The following is a 20,134-nucleotide window of genomic DNA, read 5'->3' on the forward strand; positions in this document are numbered from 1 at the left end:
GAATTCTATGCAGAATGAGAAACCAAGCCCTTAAAATGCATCCTTGACATCTCAAGAATAAATAGAGAGGATAAAGCCATTGAAGAGGTGAATTCAGCTCTAATGTAGAGTGAGGGGCAATCAGAGTTACTGAAACATTGGAAATGAAATAAGACATTACGGAAAGCAATGCCAGATACTGTAGAGAAATGGCTCCAGCATTGGCTTCTTATCGGTCACTATATCTAACCTAGTTTCCATGAAGTGGTAAAGGGAAATACCAGGTGTTGGAAACAGAGGAATTAAGTGGGAAGCAATGAGGCCAAAACAATGAGGGGAAGGTTGAAGCCCATGCAGACAGCAATGAGGGCAATTAATTTTTCTACCTCTTCTTTACTGGAAATCATCTTACTAGAGGAAAGATTTATTTTGATTCATGATTTCAGAGTGTGCCTTCTATCTTGGCAAGAAAAGCATAACATAGCAGTTCATTGTGGCCAGAAAGGAATAGCAGTGACAGAGGAAGGGACCTGGGAAAGGAATGGCATTGAAAGACATGCCTCCCATCCCTCAGTTGTTTTCTTTAGAAGGCTCCATATTCTTCTCACAACTGCCTTGGTGTAGGAGGTTCTTCTGTCCATGTGCTGCTTTCATTGGTTAATTAATAAAGGAAGTGCTTTGGGCCTGATAAGGCAGAACTTAGGTAGGTGAAGAAGACAGAACTGAATGCTGGGAAGAAGGGCAGAGTGGTAGATGCCATGAATCTTCTGCCTGAGACAGACGCTGGTTAGAATCTTGCTGGTAAGCCACAGTCACGTGGCGGTGCACAGATTAATAGAAATGTGTTAAATTAAGATGTAAGAATCAGCCAATAAGAAGTTAGAGCTAATGACCAAACAGTGCTTTAATTAATATAGTTTCTGTATGGTTATTTCGGGTGTCAAGTAGCCAGGCAGCCATGACAAACAAGGGGCCCACCTTGTAACACTGCCTTGCAATGGCATCATATAAATCCAAAAATTAATTAGATCATGTATGAAACTAGAACTCTGCAGGTCTAAGTTCCTGTGAAAAAGCTCTCAAAGGCATATCCACAAGTGTGTTTCATAATTCATTGGTCCTTAACCCAATCAGACTGACAGTGATAATTAACCATCATAGATGTTCAAGGATCTGAGCTTGCATAATAAATTTCTAGACAAACGAGGGAAGCATTTTTCAACCTATGATTGCGACCTTTGGGGGTTGCATATCAGATATTATGTGTATCAGATATTTACATTATGATTCATAACAGTAACAAAATTTTAATTATGAAGTAGCAGTATAACAATTTTATGCCTGGAGATCACTACAACATGAGGAACTATATTAAAGGGCCACAACATTTAAAGGGGTAGATTTCATATATAGGGTACTAAAAGAATTTGGAAAGAGATTATAGATATTCAATTGATTTGATGTCTATACTCCTTCTCTTGATATTTAGATATGTAGTCTTGGAAATTCATTAGATTATGAGAGTAGAATCATTATAAATGTATTTATTTCCCTAGAAAACATGTCTCCAGAGAGCTAATGATTTCTTTCAATGTCAAGTTATAATCAAATAAATAGATAAGTGAATAAATAAATCTCTGTCTGTGACAGGAAGCAGAACCTTATCAGACATATCTGCTGTCTCAAAGCATTCTGGTCTTCTAGCCTCTACAATTGAGAACTAAACTGATGCCATTTCAAAGCCACCAAGTCTATAGAATTTTGTTTTGGTCATCTGGACAGACAAGCAGGGTGTAGCTGTTGAGAGGAGAAGTAGTTCAAAAGAACTTCATCTAAAACAGAAAAAGTGCTGTCAACATTAATACAGAAGGGTCGAAAAATACCAGCAGATTCTAAATCTGTTCCTCTGTAGAAACTCAATTGCTACTGAAATTGAGGTTGGAGTCCTGAGAAATCAGTCCAAATTTACAATTATGACTGAATGTTAATGAAAGTACTACAGATAAAACCTTTCCAAAGAGCTAGTGAAAGCTTAGTTAAAATGCTATCAACTTCATTGAGATCAAAATCAGGAGACAAAACTTATCCACTTTCAATGGATACATGGGCAACTTTTAGTATATGCACACAAACAAACACTGATCATAACCAACCATAAAATATTTCCTTACTCCAGAAAGATCCCCAAAGTCTATTGCCAACTGATACTCAGATACTCAATCATCATCAGTGACACTTGTGCTTTTGCCTATAGAACTGCCTTTTTTGTATCCTTTACATGAATGGGTTCCTATGGTCCACAGCCTGTTGTTTCTTTCTCTAAGTATGTTACTGAGGTTCAAGAACATAGCATGTCTCACTAGTTTATTTTTTATTGTCAAGTGTTATATCATTAAGTGGATACTGATAGTATTGTGCGTTATTTATTCATCTGTTTGTGGACAATTTAATTATTCCCATATTCCAACTATTTAAGATAATGCTGCTATAAATGTTCATGGGTAAGCCTGTTGGGGTATGTGTTCTATTTCTCCCTGGTTGACATCTAGACATTTAATGTCTAGATCTTATGACAAATTTGTTTAACTTTTTAAAATTATTGCCTGTCTTCCAAATTGCCACATAGCACATTCCTGTCAGCAAAGTATGATAATTCCAGTTTTGTCTTATAAGTAATATATATATATATACTTATAATATATATATAATATATAATATATATGTGTGTGTCTGTGTGTATGACTTCTTTGTTGAAACATTCATTTCAATCTTTTGGGCATTGGAATTGAGATATCCTCTATTTAGTGACTTTTAACACTTTTTAAGATTATAATTTTGTATGCAATTCCTTAACAAGGGTGATAATGTGAGTTAATAATATTTTATGCCTTGTTTTAAGGATATGAAGCACAAAATATTAAATTTAGATATTTGCACTTTATTCTTTTTAGTACTAAGATTACTTGACATAACTTATGATTAGGCAGTTAACACTTGAAGCAATTAGTTGTTTTTTTTTTGAAAGTAATTTTATTAAATTATAAAAAGTTTCCATTTACGCCCCTCCTCCCAACGCCCTCCCACTCCCCCCTCCCTCTCCTCCTCCCTCTTTGTCCCCAAGGGCAGTCAGGGTCTCCTGCCCTGTGGGAAGTCCAAGTTCCTCCCCCCTCCCTCCAGGTCCAGGAAGGTGAGCATCCAAACAGACTGGATCCCAAAAATCCAGTATATGCAGAAGAAACCAGGCCGGATTTTCTGAAGCAATTAGTTTATAGTAAGTTCAAGAGTGGACATGCTTTCTGGTGTCTTACTTGGTGGCTTGTGTAGAAGAGCAGAGAAAGTACATTTTCCCAGAACTGACAACTGACTGGTTGACTCTAATAAGATTTGCTCTTGTTTTTGGTTTGTTGCTTGTCTAGTTGGTTGGTTGGTTGAGTTTTGAGATGGGGTCTTGGATCATAGTCTAGGTTAGCCTTGGATTTCCTTAGCCTGTCTCAGCCACTCTGAGTTATTGAGATTGTAGGCATATGTAACCATTTGTGACTATATGTGTGTGTGTGTGTGTGTGTGTGTGTGTGATGATGATTGAAATTATTATTCTTGCATATGATAAAGATTGGCTACAAGCTGAATTGAGATGGAGGTGAAGCAAGGATGTTGCTAAACCATGAGACGAATGTTTCCAAAATACAGTGGGAGTTTAGAAGTCCTTGGGTATGTTTTATGAAAGGTTGGAAATGAGGTGGCTGCTCTTCATACAGAGAAGAAAGAAGCATATAGTCACACCAGTTGTCTAAACCTACCATTGAGCATTGACATTGCAAAGAGACTCACAGAACATTGTAATAACTGTGTGGGGAAGCATGAATGAGAAGGGGAAGCCTTTGCTGTTCCAATACCTGCTCCAAACAGAAAAAAATAATAAAGTCAACATATATCTCCTAAGATGGCAAGCAAATATTTTATGGCTCTGATTCGTCATGTTTGCCTTTTGTCTGCATACACTATAATGACTCGTTCTATTCTGTGTTGGTTTGCTCTAGCTTAATCACAGAATCAGTATAGTCTCATACCCTCAGTATTTCCTTTATTAGCTTATTAGCTTTTAATGGTAATTAAAAGCAAATAAAAAAGGCTGAGGTGAAAATAGATAAAGCAAATATCATTACTCCGTGTTATAATCAAGTGGCCTGCCATTTTGCTCATAGATCTTACATCTAAATAAAGAGAGCTAAATGGAAAATATTAGGGACCTGTAACAACTATTTTTGATGTCCTTTTATCCTCCCTTTTCTACTCTGCTCACATATCAGGTGTATGTGTTGATGCTGAACTTCTCCTCACCCAAAAATCAGAGCTGGCTGATCCCATAGTGAATAAACATATAAACTTCATGGGAGACATAACTCCTAAAATTAGATCATACCGCACATGCACTGAGATACTGTGCATAAAGTCTTGACTTTTGAAGGTCCCTGGAATGAGGATGGTGAACAGCACAAATGCTGTTGATTCAAAATATACACGGACAGTGCAACCATCCCAGCTCATAAACATGCTTTAATTGGAATTTCCTTCAGTATCTTTAAGAATAAAAAAAACAAATATACATACATGTTACATGATCTCTTTGAAAAGTTTGTTGGGCAGGCAATATATATATATATATGTGTGTGTGTGTACATATATAATATATATATGTATGGATGGTTTGTTAAGGATGGTACTGCAAGTGTAATTGCACTTCAAGCATTTTGAAAGTTTGGAGGGTGAGGGAAGGTGATTAGGAATTAGAGACCAGACTCTGTTACTTGTCCATTTTAAGTCTCCTGAATTAAACAGTAAAATTTATCTCAGAACTGTCTTAATATTAAGATTTGGCAAAATATAACTTTGTCTTTTTGTAATTGCTTTCCCAATAAATTCTTAGTCTTGGTACTCTAGTTTATATAGGATTTTCACTGTATGTTTGCAATATGATTTATTGTTGAACCTTTGGAAAATGGTAATGATGAGAATATAAGAAAGATAGGAGTCAAGATTATTATAATAAAAACAGCACAGAAGAACCAGTTTGTACATGGATTATATTTTTTAAATACATTATTTCATCTTGCAACAGCCCCATGATGCCTTTTATTATTACCTTTTAGTAACACTAAATATTCACCATAGTAAGAGTAAATTCTTCTTAAGAGGAGTTCCTATATCAAGTAATTTGCCTGAAGAATTTGTTAATAAACCATGAGAACTTATTTGAACCCAGTTCCTGTATTTTTACTGTTATTTAAAATAATAAATTTGATCAAGAGTCTCATGTCTTAATGGCAATTTCTGCTTTTTCTGAGAACTTTCTCTGTTATTCTAAATACATCTGTTTAGAATATGAACAGACTTTTTAGTTCCGCTCCAAAAATGAAAAAAAAAATATGGGTCAGCTCAGTATATGAATATATTCTACTTCCACTGCAAACTGTCAATAGATGTAAAAGCACATGAGACCCAATTGTGCTTGTTCTGGAGCGTCGAAGTCAGTGGTCCTCAACCTGTGGATCATGACCCCTTTGGTGACAAATGACCCTTTCACAGGAGTTACTTGAGATTACCAGAAAACACAAATATTTATATTATGATTAACTACAGTAAAAGAAATAGAGTTATATAGTACCAATCAAAATAATTTTATAGTTGGGGGTCACCACAACATGAGGAACTCTAACTATTAAAGGGTCACAGAATTGGAAGGTTGGGAAGCACTGGTCTAAGGGATGTCTACTCTCCTGATGCCAGTGAAGCAAGTTACAGATTTTTGTTCTTTGTCATAATACTGGCAATTGTTTTGAGACAAGGCTTGTCTATATATCCTGAGCTAGCCTCAAACTTCCCATTTTTGCCACCATAGCACTGAGAATGTAGGTTTGTGCTTCTGTGCCTATTCATTTAGAGCTGTTATTGACATTGAATACCTGTGGAAATAGCTCTAGGGTTTAAAGAAGAAGGAGTAAAGTGAGGAGAAGTGACTTCTTGTGTACAAAGATAAATCCTTACAGAGAGCTTACAATAATAGAAAAGCAACTTGGACCTTTAATACTATAGGAATTTTTAAATGAAAAGCAATAAAACTGGAGAGATTATGTTGCCTAATTTAATTGTATAGCTTTATTTAATAAATTCCAAGAATATATGAAACTCTTTTCTTTTAAGAACTGGGGAGGGGTGAATTCCTTTTTTTATGGGCTAATGGGTGGAGGCCCCCATCTGAGGTCATTAAATGGAGGGCTTCTGGCTAGTACCTGATAAAGCCTGTGGCATTTTCGCAGTGACTCTACAGGGCGTGTGGCCACAATTTATTTATTGGTGTCATCTGTCCTCCATTTGTATTATTGCTCGACTTAATTTGTGTTTGAAATGGTTATTTGCAGTAAGCTGCTGTGTTTATTGCCAGCATGCACAGAACGTCCATATGGTTTCTCAGATAAATTGTAAAGGGAAGCGTTTTCATTAAAGATGAGTGTTTACTCTTCTGAGAGATGTTGGTGGTTTTGTTCCTCTAAAAATTTCCTTGTAAGTATTGAAGAAAATTAGCATTTATAAAAGTTCAAAAGGAAATATAAAAATAGCCCGTTTTCTCCCCATCCTAGGGACAACCAGAGTTGTTTTGATATACTTCCCTTGGGTTTGCCCACTGTCTCTAGTTACATAGTTTAGATATGCATACATGCATGCATATATACACACATGCATGCATACACACAAACAATATATGGATTGATTGTCTTTTTATTATGGTAATAAATTGCCTATGTAGCTTATTTTTTAAGAAATAGAAGAAATTAAGTTATCTCACAGTTTTGGAGACTCCGGACATTGTGCTGCTATGGTTTCAGTTCTGCCGAGGATGGTTTTGACGGTGGCACATCACACAAGTGGCAACAGTGGAGGCATTTTCTTAGCAGCAATTACACCTTCACAAAAGGTCCAGAGATCTTGGTGAACCTATGCTGGGGATGTTTATAACAACCTCTGAGAATACTACAAAAAGGAGTGCAAAAAAAAATAGCTTTCATGTCTCGCAGGGGAAGCACGGTTGAGAGTTGACCATGGGATACTTAAAGTTTACATAAGCCATTAGATTCTCTACTATTTGGAACCTATAATCCAGGCAATAGGTGTGTGTTTCTGTTTTTCTGTCTGTCTGTCTGTCTGTAGTCAAGACTGTCATTTACCCAATAGACACCCCAAAGATGTGCTAAACCATAAGGGCATTTTTTATTTGTGTTTTTGCTTCGGTTTGGGTGTTTTGGAAAAAGCTTTATAGGTGTAGCTCAGGCTCTCTTCGAACGTATAGACACCTTCCTGTCCCGTTTTCTTGAGTCCTAGTATTATAGACTGTGTTTTCGAACCTATCTTCAAGTTCTTTAATGCCCATCATTGGCACACATTTAAGTTTTGGGAATAGGATTTGTCATAAATTAGTTTATTTAAAAGGGGTTTAGAGTAGAGATTTCTGGATTCTGGTTGTATCTTGGATACTTGCTGTTTAGAAGACCTAGGCAAGTTATTTACCTCTGATATTTATATGGCCAAGAGAATGAACTATTAGTGACTAGTAACAGTTATAGACTTCTTTAGATGGACACCTAAAATCATATTACATTTTGCTTAAGACAAAAGCCCATGTCCTGCTCCAAATTAATAAGCCAGATTTTGTTGACTCCCCATGGGAGCCCTTACCCATTGGAAGGAATGGGTGGGGGAATGGGCTGGAGGAGAGGAAGGGTGCAGGAGGAGAGATGGGAGGGAGAACTTTGGTTGGAATGCAAAATAAAGAAAAAAAATAAGAAATCACATGGATTACTTGAAAACTGGGAAGTCTATAATTAGCTTTTAATTTAGGTGTGGTGGCACCTATCAACACCCTGCCTCTCTGTACCTCTTAGCTTGGCTGTAGTATATACAGAGTGTGTTAAATATTCTTCCATGACCACAATACACTCTCAGCCTCCCATGTTTCTAGGCTTAAATCCAGTGAGGCAGAAACACACTTCTACAAGGTCCTTAATAGAAACCTGGATTGAGAAGCCAAGACCTTCTGTACATCCCATGCGCATCACCAAATCCATGGGTGCAGAATTACCCATTCTGTCTCTACTCACTGTCCTTTCCCCTGGTTCTGGCTTGCAGTTTATGGATTTTCTTTATCTCTTGTCTCATCTGGACTCAGTTTACTCTTTTCAAATACCAGTTACTTGTTGCTGTCCCCCTTGCCACACCAGAACACATTCCTTGTTAGTCTGTGTTTTCTCTTATGTCTGGGTTCTCATATTTAACCTAGGATGTCATCTCTCACGATCTATTCTTCTTCAAAGACTCACCACTGGTGTCGTGTCCCCTGTAAGTTGCCTCAGGATCACCCAGGAACCGTGGTGTCTCTTTTCTGTGCTATGTCAATGACATGATTTGCTATCTTATTAGAGGATCCGAATGTACCTGTCCCTTCCAGAGTCCTATGACCTAACGAATAACTATCTTCAATTCTTCTCTGATCCCCCAAATCAGAAATAGTTTCTGTCATAAAGAATACACTTGCTTTTCTGAAGTTCCATTCAACTATGTGCTACCTTCATAGTCACTAATACTTAGAGCAACTAATAGTATATCTTATACGGAAAGTATTTATCCCATATTATGTGGCTTTAGATTCTTAGCTCAAACTACAAGGTCTATGATACATTGTTAGCCTCCAATAAGAGATAATTAAAGGAAGGATGTGATTCCACCCCCTTGTTTTTCTTTTAGAAACATGATCTTTTTGTGTAGCCCAGGCTGGCTTCAAACTCACCATGTTCATGTTGCAGCCTCCCAAGTACAGAGATTATTGTCTTGAGCTATAACAGTGGTAAACTTGGTGTGAGCAGTGTTCCTTTTCCCTAGGGAGGAAGGATCTATTTGTTCCCTACTTTTGGCTACCTCTGTATATCCACGTCCAAGTTTCTTCTCTTATTTATATACCAATCCTATTGGATTAAGCCATGTGCTCATTTTAGTTTGAATGTGTCTATAAAGATCTTATTTCTAAATGAGGTCATGTTCTGAGGGACCAGTGGTAAAGACTTCAGTATCTGAGTTCTACACACCCATAATATACCTATGGCATTCTTTCTCATAGAACCCTGTATCAGACTTGACTTTTGTTTAGAAGATCAAGTTAAAAGTGTGAGAGTTAGATCTTATTCTGTCCTCTCTTCTATTATAAAGTAAAAGCTTGTCTCACATAGAAGAACAGAAAAGCAGAACTACAATGAGGTAGTGCCAGGTGATCTCTGAGACCCACCGCTCCCTGCTTTCAAATAACTCTAAAGATCTTATAGAATAGCTGCCATCTTATGACTGCTCAGTTATTCTAGCAGCAGAGAAGCAATACTTAGAAAAGTCAAATTAAGTTAAAACATTTTTGGTTGTGAGCCTAGCCTTTAATGACTGAGCTGTTCTTCCAGGTACATTTACACAGTGGAGTACTACACAGCAGAGAAAAATAATGACATCTTGAATTTTGCAGGAAAATGGATGGAACTAGAAAACACCATTTTGAGTGAGGTAACCCAGACCCAGAAAGACAATTATCACATGTACTCACTCATAAGTGGTTTTTAAACATAAAGCAAAGAAAACCAGCCCACAAATCACAATCCTAGAGAACTTAGACAATGAGGGCACTAAGAGAGACATACATAGATCGAATCTACATAGGAAGTAGAAGAATTCAAGCTCTCCTGAGTAAACTGGGAGCATGAGGACCTTGGGGGAGGATTAACGGGGAGGGTAGAGGCAGGGAGGGGAGCAGAGAAAAATGTAGAGCTCAATAAAAATCAATAAAATAAAAAAAATTCTAAAAAAAGTTAAAACATTTTTTATCCTATGTCTAACAAGTATTTTTGCCAGCCTTTATCCACCATAATGCTGATTCTGTAAATAAATCAAAAAATTACTCTGCCACAGATAACACACTCCTGTGTCCAGTCAGAGTTCTGGAATTAATGTAGGATAAAACTGTCACTCAAAGTCCCCAGGTGTGAATATGATTTGCTGTTGGGTCTGTGTCTTTTACAGCTTGTTCTGTCTCAGCATGGAACGTTGGTTCAAACATTCAGTCTTCTATACAGCACAAGGGTGAGCTAGTTCAAAATCCCCACATGTCTGTTTTTTAAATGAAAATGCTGAGTAGCATTCTTAGACACTTGGACTTAGATTTATACTTTAGTTGTCAGAAACTGCCTTTGTGCTCGATTACATGTGCTTTAAAACAAAGCCTGATACAGCTAATCTCAGAAAGGTGTTTTCTTATTTTTTAACAATTAGTTACAATTGCATTATTCTCCCCCTCCTCTTTCCTTCCTTTACCCCTCCCATGCTCCAATCTCTCTAAAACTGATGATGACTTGTGTATGTGTGTGTGTGTGTGTGTGTGTGTGTGTGTGTGTATGTGTGTGTGTGTGATATGTTTGGTCCATTTAGTGTTTCCTGTCTGAATATGATTTCAGGGCTAACCACTTTGTATTGGCTACCCAATTAGAGTATTCATCCCAGGGAGAGAGTAATTCTTTGTCTCTTAGCAGTCATTAGTTGCTTGTAGTTCATTGTCTAGGGATGGGGGAATGTGAGATTCCACCTTACCCCACTCCCCACTTAGTAGCATTTCTATTGATGTTATTGTTCAGGTCTTGTGGAGGGAAGGCCGTCTCTGAACTTTTATTGGTCTGCCATTGATCTGTCTGTTGTGGTTGAAAATGTTTCATCAGAAAAACTAGGCAGTGCATTTTGTTATTTGCTATTGATGGCGTCTTCATGAATGATCTCAAATCCTCTTTCATAGGCGCTCACAGTGAATATTTATGTTTGGAGCTGGGAATGTAAATGAGCAATAGATCTTTAGCTTAGTGTTCTCAGGGGCCTGGAATCAATCATCTACACATTAAAAAAATACATAAGATTGTATACTAAATGTGTATTACAAGAAGGCATAATTCTGCTTTTCTGGTTAGAAGAAAGCATTAGTCAGAGTCAATATATTTAAAACTCTTTATGAATAAGAATAGAAAAAGAACTTGGGGCTCCTTCAGTCGGAGAATGAGTCAGAATCCCAGGAGCGCTGATCCTACCATGTGGAAGAGATTGATCCAGAGTAAGAACCCTGGAGGAGAGATCAGGTCATCCTGTGTACCAAAGGGAGCTTCATCAGCCCCACGTCAGTGGAATGGCGACTCTCTTCTCTGCATAGTTCAACAAAGGGAAAGAATGTTGACTTTGATTTAACTGTATGGCAGGCACTCTGTCAAGTGCTTTTTGATCATAATCCAAGAGACTTTATTCTGCAGTTTTCAGTGGATCAACTGAAGCACAGAAGGTAAAATTGTCTATCATATTTCAATGCCTCATGAGCCTCCACATTCTCCCCACCCATTCTTCTGGCAATAGAGTCTTATATCATATCCATGGGGACAGATACCTGTCTCATAGGTATTCACATAATGGAAGTTGAGCTATAAAATACAAAAACGTACCCAGGCAAGTAAAAACTAGAAAACTTTAGTGTAAGTCTTCTTAGAAGCTACAGGAGCAGCAGGCATCTTTGGTTTCCGAGGATCAATAGAACCCTTTTGTAAGATTAAGTTGTCTGTGTGAGACAGAGAGTGAATCTTAAATTAACTTTTCAGTGTTTTCCATTTGGAGGCATGCTCTTAAAATAAATTTCACCTGCATAAATGTTCTCTAGATTAAAGGCTTAATCACCGCAGTCTGGAGAGTTTCTCTTCTCCACATTTTTCTTCCATTGTTACAATAATGACAGCAGCTCATTAACTCAGTGGGTGTCAGTATTGATTACAATGCTCACATCTTATTTTTCTCCTGATAGTTTAGTTTCTTTCTGAAATAGATCATAGTTCTTGATTGGTTGCTGCTTTGGAGTTTTGTCAAGGTATCAGACCAATTTATTCATGGTTAGATAATAGCGTTCAGATATTCTACCGGTCGTAGGGGGCCCCTGCACTCTTCTTCCACTCAGATGCTGTGTCTCATAGTGCACGGTGGTGAGCGCAGCCTACTGAGGAGAATTAATCAGAAAGGTAAAGTAAATACTCCAGGTATCGTCAGTCGCATCTAAATGCCTCAAACTTGTTTATTTCTTCATTTAGTTGAGCATATGTGCATGATCGGAACAAATAGATTCATTCAAAATCCTATCGGCAGGCATTTAGGAATCACAAACTGGAGGATGGTGGCTATTGGAGATTGTATTCACACGCCAAGCTCACAGATATGAGAAACAATCCTAAAAAAGACAATAAATAGAGAGTTGGCATTTTATGCTTTAAGTGACAAACATACTAGGCTGTATGAGTTTTTCATGTTTTATGTGAAATATTTAATTAATTACCTTGCAGAAATGTCTTTGAGATCTCATGAACTATTGCATCATTGTAATAGGAAAAAGGAGCATTTTTTTTCCAGGCACATGGAATAGTCTTCTCTAAGGAGAAGACAGTCAAGCCTTTTGTTATTCTTGCACAGCCACAGATAGTGAGCTCAACAGATCAGTATCTCAGAACTCACAGCATACCTAGGGCAGATCTCTGTGCTCAGCATAGCTTGAGAGAGCCACCATGGTGACTGCCTGGCTGTGGTGGTGGGAGACAGAGGAAGTGCTCTTTGTTATTGATGGGCCTCTCAGCCATGTCAGCTGTCGATCTTGTTGTAATCTTGTACGCCATCATGATTTACCTTTGTATCTTGCATACTTCTCTCCTAAAACCTCAAAGTAAGCCTGTTTGCCTAGTTGAAAATCTCGTTGGACACATGGATTAGAAGTAGGAGAAATGTTTGTGGAAGTGCTTTGTGTGCCATTGCTTCTATAGGAAATAAAATGTTTTTTCTCCTTCTGGGAGTAGAACCTAATTGTCCCAGGGACATCTGGAGGCCTCAATTCTGAGATTTCAACAATGACCTTGTTCTTTGTAATCATCGCATATACTTCTGCCTTTGCCCACACCACAAAGATAATCTTCTATTAACTGTTCCTTGTTAATTATTTAATATAATTATGGCCCTTTTACAAATACCTATACACATCTGTTCAAAGGAACATGCTCTTTAAACTTTTTCTGATAACTCTAACTTTAAGGTAGTGATTTGAGCTTTGGATATTCTAATTTTTTTTACTAGATACATATGTAATTTCTGTTACATGACTATACATGTATGTACACATATATACATATATATTTCTGTTATATGTTCTCTTGTGGAACAAAAGTGATATTTTTCTACACTAAAGTCTTATTGAAGGATATTTGCTAAGCAAATATCTATCAAATATATATGTCAAATTTATAACTGATATTCATATTTTCACACATCTGTAATTCTCTAAATTCCCCCTTTTAGTTTCATTTTTGGGCTGAAGATATGGCTTAGTAAGAAAAGCAGTTACCGTGAAGCGATGAAAAGGGGACTTCAAATCCCAAGAACCCATGTAAATGCCAGTGTGTGTGTGGTACATTTATTGTCATCCCAGGACTCTGGACATATAGACAGGTGATCCCTGAGCAAGCTGGTGAGCTAGACTATCATGTGAATCAGAGATCTCTAGATTTAAGGGCGGGAACCTGTGTCTATCTAGACAGTAGAGTGATGGAGAAAGACACCTGAGATCAACCCTTCCCTCCATATTCATGAGCACACAAATGCACATGGACTCACCCCCACGTGTGTTTCATTAATGTGAATGTGTGTGTCTATGTACATTATGCACAATGTGAATGCAATATAATACATTGACATCATATATAATGTTATATATACGTCACATAAAATAAACTCCATTTTCCATGTCTTCCTATTATCAAACACCCTTCTTTTATGTATCCTAAATGTCAGTACCCACAGTTTTTTATCCTTAATGTGATCCTCCAAGAACTTCAAGTCCCACTTCCTGCATTATCCAAAGAGCTCCAAATCTTACTCACTTTCTATATCTGCTTAGTAATAATTTGTTAGATGTTGATATTCTCGTAGCCTTGCTACAGAGGATCGTGATCCCTTATCCTCATAGTCACACCTTATAATTTGTCATTAATACTAACTTTGCTCTCTTTATTCAAAAATGTTTGACTTTTAGTCTCGCTAATAACTAGTCCTCTCTTTCCAAGTTAATCTCTTTATATCCTAAATCTATAGCATTTTACAATAGGCACAATCCATTAACCTGCCAAAAACTGATAACCTTGTTGTTTGTCCATTTCCTTCTTTGTGAAGGTTAGACTCCACAATTCATTAAAAAAAAAATTTAACTACTTTTTGAGTAGTCCTCCTTTTCAACTAAACATCTTTTTGTTTGTCTAGCAAAACGGATACTCCATGTAAATGTATTATTTCATCCACTCTGCTTCTTCATGCTTGAAAGTAACTAGAGGAAATACTTTCTCAAAATCATTCAAATGGAAGGGTGTGGATATAACTCACTCATACAGTGTAGCCTGCTGTGATGGCTCCTTTGATTGTCAACATGGCACAGTCTGCAGTCACCTGAGAGGAGGCTCTTAATGAGGGGTCGTCTAGATTTAGTTTGTCTGTGTGCATGCCTGTGGGAGATTGTCTCAATTGTGTTAATTGTTGCAGAAAGACTCAGCTCAGAAGTGGGTGACTCTAGTTGACGGCAATTTATTTTTGTTAGAACATTTTGAAATTTAAGAGTTTTGTTTCATTATTTCATCACTTGAGAAATCATATGGGTTGTTTGACTAGGAGAAAATAATCTAATGAGTCTTCAGAAAGAATTACCTTGATCAACAGGAAATGGGAGGGAAGAAATGCGCTAGAAATGTGTTTGTCTGGGCCTGGTACTAAGAGCCCACATTCTCCTATAAACTACTTTGGAGGCTGACACAGGAGAATGGCAAGTGCTAGGCCTTCCTCGACTACAAAGAAAACTTAAGCCACTTCATAAGAATGTTAGAAGACTATGTCTCAAAATAAAAAGTAAAAAAGAGGAAATAGGATATAGTTCTGTGGTGGAATGCTTGCCTGGCATTTACACGGCCCTAGATTTGAACTCCAATATTGTGTGTAAATGGTTGTGTAACATTCAAAATGATAAAGATATCCTTAGTGAATAAACATGGCACAGAAGATACAAGCGTGGAGGTCACTCTAACAGATTTTACATTAAGGTGAGTGTAATAATCTACAATTTCAACACGACAAGTAGCTCTTTCCAAGTGCCAAGCCTTCCACTATCAAACATCTGTCCTGGGTTTGTGATGCACAGCACAGCTGTGAGCGGGCTGCTGCAGTTCAACTTTATCTGTTCTGTCGTGCTAATACCCAGAGAGAAGGAGCTCTTAGGCTATCTTCTCTTGAGACAGAGGGTGAATAAAATATTGCGCCGAAACTTGCACTGATTCTGAAGAATGTGGCAAGTGTCATTTCTGTTCCTACTCCAATGAGCAGACATTCAGGGGCTGGGGTCACAGTCAAAGGGATAGATAGTTGTAATCAGTAAAAGAGAAAGATGAGTACCGTGTGTATACTGGGTTTGCACGGCCGAATGAACTGTGAAGATGATGGACAGAAACAGAAAACCTAGTAGAAGGGATGGGCTGTGAAGAGAAAGTAGTTAGTAAAAAGCATATTGTGTGTGGGCTGAACATACAGGCACAGATGACAGGCAGGCAGCTTGAAACAGAAATTGTGCCTGGGGAAAAGGTCAGGGCTGAAGCGTCTAAAGAGATCCAAGAACCAATTATTTGGAGTTGTGTGCTTAATAGTGAAGGCCACTAAAACTACGGAAGTAGAGAAAAGAGAGTGCCCAGTATAAAAGATAAGAGGCTAGGTAGAATCAAACCCAACAGGCATGTAGACTGTCGATCTGCTTTTAAATATTTCAGAGCCATTCAACAATGGGCTCCACATTCTGTGAATTCATCATATAGTTCAGATGGCATGGAAATTACATACTAAGCCTAGGGAAAGGGTACTGGAGATCTGGCAATCAGGACCTGGATAAGGTTCCTAGCATCCAGATGACAAGCTGCAACCATCTGGGACTCCAGTCTCAGGGTATCGGATGCCATCTTCTACCATCCATGATCACTAGGCATGCGAGTGTGATGCGCACACATAGTTGCGGGAAAACCCCTCCCACAAATAGCTTCTCTTAAACCTTAAAACAACAATAGCGAAACCACAAATCTGCACATCCAGGAACTGATTTTATCTTCCTGCTCACTCACTTTGTCATTTTTTGGCGAGATTGGGCACATTCCTTTACTTTTGGCTCTAGCCTTCTTCTTTCTTTGAAAAGTAGTGTAATAGCGTTTGCCCTTGCAGAACTGTTGAAGGATTACACGAGACGATGCCTGGAAAATATTCAAGCAGTCCTTGGCTCATTTTCCATACAACTTGTAAAAGAGTTTGCTAACAGAATTACCTCAAAGCAAACATTCACTCTATCTCCGTTTACCTTCGTCTTAACCATGGGACTTGGATAAAGCATGTGTTCTTAATCTACTGGTCTTAGGCATTCTATTGACAGCTTAAGAATGTCTGGGATTTATGTCATTAGCCAATATTATGAAAAATGAAAATAAGATTGAACTCAATTATCAGATATGTGCAAAACTTTGACTGACATCATACTCTCCCATATGCTCATTGTAAGAATGATGCTGGTGGCCCATAGCCTTCTATCAGTGTTGTTACCACAGTGACGTAAGGAAAAGCTATCAGGGCCGTGCTGCTCCTGCTTCCCTTTAACTTTTAATATTTTGTATCCAATGAGGTGTTAGAGGATAATGAACATAGTAGTTTTAAAAGATTACTCTCTGCTGAAGATCAGCCATTTATTTGAAGTAATATACAAGAGCAAACTGGAAGTTGGCTATAATTTAAAATCTTGGGAGCAGTCACCCATTCAGCAGCATTTTTAGCTGACTTGTGGTCCCATTCCACTTTACATTTTGTCCTTTGCTATGTTCTCCTTTCTTGGCATTTCTGTGTCATCGTCTATGTGTTGGAGCCTTGGGAGTATCACTGGCCGTCAATCATAACACTAAACAATGTAGTAAAGGTTTCCTATATGGTACCGGTACATTGCTCCTGTTTTAGACTGTGAAGCGTTATAAAACGTCAAGTATTCTAAAGCCTCTAGCCTGTATTCTCTTTTATGCTATCTGGTGGTTTTCCTTTCCAATGGTGTTTGGTGTTTATTTTCTTTAAGCCATTCACTTGTTAGGCCTCAGGGTTTATTCAAACCCAGATTTCTATAGGAGACTTACAGATATTGTAGAACGAGGGGAAATTAGCTTCAGGTCTGGCAGTAATTTTCTAAAAATGGTTCTGTTGATCTCACTGAAATTGAGGATTTCTTTGTTAAGCTGCCAAGATACATAAATTTTCTAGGAGAGCTGATTTTGTAACAGACTTTGACATGTATGAGCTAATTCTAGAAAGTGAAGTCCTTGCTGAAAACTGACAGCCTCAGGAAGCATTAAAGATTATTTTGGTGTCCATATGTGTATTCTGATTGGTGCTGGACAGAGGATTCTGTAAGGCAGTTTGACATATTATGAAGAAACCCCAGAGTCTGTATAATAATACACTGCCTCCTGGTGATTATAAGGCAGAAAAGGGGGGACTGTTGGGGTGGGGGTGGGTGGTATACTCAATGAGATGTAGCCTTCAGTTTTTTTCAGTATTTTACTTTATAATATTTTGTGATAATAAGGTCAGCATATAGTACAAAGTAGTACCTTACTATAAAGCATTTTCCCACAAAGAATAATATAAAAATTTGTAAATTTATAAAATTATTGTCAACTTTTGAAAATTTTTTATATGTATGCAATGGATATTTAAATGAACACACCCTGGACAAGCGAGATGGGATTTGGTAAGGCATTGGTCATACATGTGTGAGAATCTGTGTTTGGCTCCCTGGCACCCAAGTAAAGGCCTAGTGAGACTGCACAGACCTATAATTCCACCACTGGGGAAGGGAAGTGTACAGAAATCCATCTTGGGGCTTGCTCACTAGTCAGCCTAGCCAAGTTATTGAGTTCCAAGTTCAAGACAAGTCCCTGTCTCAAAAAAAATATGATGGAGAGCAATTGAGGAAGACATATTGTTCATGTCTAGCCTCTACATGCACATGTACAAGCACTTACATGTATCTGTACACTGATACATGCATCTACACAAACAGATATATAGAGAAAAATGTGTGTATGTATGTGTGTATATCTGAAGCAAAAATTAAAATAAACGTCATAAATTAATTATTTGTATAGCTTTGTAGATATTTTGTATTTAATTAAGGCTCTATTAACCTATTTAATGATGAAATCAGACAGAACAGCATATTAGTTTTAATTTATGCATCAACATAATTAATAAAAACTATTATTTTTATTGTCAAAGCAATAAAACATTGCCAAAGGCTTTTGCTAAGTCAAATAATCTTTATATGAGTCAAAAAAATTGATGTAACACTTTTCTTTTCTTTGCTAATCTTCTACCATACTCGATATTGTGTTTACCAGTATGATATCACATAAATTCATTAAATTTTATTGACTTCTTATCACTACCCTTGAAAGAATTTTAGAGAGTTCAGTAAGCATTAACCTTTATTGCTTTAACTATACAATTGATGTTGGATATAAATTATACATTATGAGCTGATTTTGAACATGTAAAATAGTCCATAATGGACATATGAAATACAAATGGTAAAAGAATAGGCTTATTTCATCATTGTCTTTCCTTTCCAAATGTCTTTCTGTGAAGGAAAGCAATGCTGTTATCATAGACTATGGCACAGCACAGAATTAATACTGCAAATATTTCAGCTTGAGAGACCAAAGGGAAACGTTCAGCAATCCCATTACTCTTCCATTTTGCTTTCACTTTCATCCTTTGATGTGTAATCCTTGGCTGAAGCATAAAACCATTCAAGCACACAGAGAACTTTATCCTTGTTAGAAAGGGTAAACGTTGGGCTCACCATCCTGTAGTTTATGCACTGTATGTGTGCTAAATTAAATTCAAATTGAAAATACTCTTCAAATGTTAATTCTTTGATGCTAGTGCTAAAAATTAATCTCTGAGCCATAGTTTAGGTGATGTAAAATTCAAAACTCATAAGAAATGCATACTGTATCCCAGGTTATCTGAGGTAAGCCTGTGTTATTATCATTGACCACACTACTTAAAGATGGTTCTTAGAGTTCTCAATAGACATTTGACTATAAATCATTCCAAATTGTCAAATTACCATAAATTCTGCTGAGCTTTGGGGAACATTGTCCCATGTTCACAGTACCTATTCTGGTTTGCGTATGAAATGCTTTAGATGTGTAGTCGCTGACTGGTATGTTTGGGGGAAGCTATTGGATCTTGCTGAATCTGACCCAAGCAAGGTCTTAACCATCTGATGGATTCCTAACAAGACACATGAGATGAAGAAAAGTATGAAAGATGAATCCTCATTGGAGGATGTAGATCACTCACAGTGTATCCTTGGGGACTTTGTTTTGCTTTGGTCCCTTCGTACCTATTTCCCTTTCCTCTTAGATGGTCACCATATTATGAAAGACTATTCTCTGCCGTGTCCCCCATGCCATTGGTGAACAGATTACGTTTGAGGCCATGAGCCAAACTAAATCCTTTCTCAAATTATTTATGCCACATATTTCTTCGTTGATGCAAGTATGTAACATAATAGAGTCAAACTTTGTTGACATATTCTTAGCTCGATAACAGAATAACTTCGGGACATTTTTATAGGTTAGGTTTAAAATGGCCAGCGCACATATTTTCAAAATTCTTACACTATAAAAATGACTGTCCTGGAACATCATACAACTGTCCTTATGACCTTTTGCTAAAGCAATTTTTAAAGCCTACTATAATAGTTGCTTTTATATTTCCAAAATTCACTGACAACAGAGATAAAAGTAAAAAAAAAATGTGAACATTCCCTAGCAGTCCTTTGATGGGATCTGTCCTCTGTCCTCTCTCTTCCACCCTCGAGAAATGAAGTAAAAGATATGTGGTATTTTTTCGAGCATTAGATCTACTTTTGTACTATGTGTGAATATGT

At 37.4% G+C, this 20,134-nt stretch overlaps 1 protein-coding gene across 8 annotated transcripts in view; it reads left to right on the forward strand.

Annotated features, from left to right (window-relative positions):
* Positions 1-20,134, forward strand: part of Nav3 (neuron navigator 3) — a 740,499-nt gene that overhangs the window by 608,439 nt on the left and 111,926 nt on the right. The gene's annotated exons all lie outside the window — the stretch shown is intronic.

This window comes from Myodes glareolus, chromosome 26, assembly GCF_982192425.1.
Source record: "Myodes glareolus chromosome 26, mMyoGla1.1, whole genome shotgun sequence".
In the NCBI taxonomy this organism is placed as follows: domain Eukaryota; kingdom Metazoa; phylum Chordata; class Mammalia; order Rodentia; family Cricetidae; genus Myodes; species Myodes glareolus.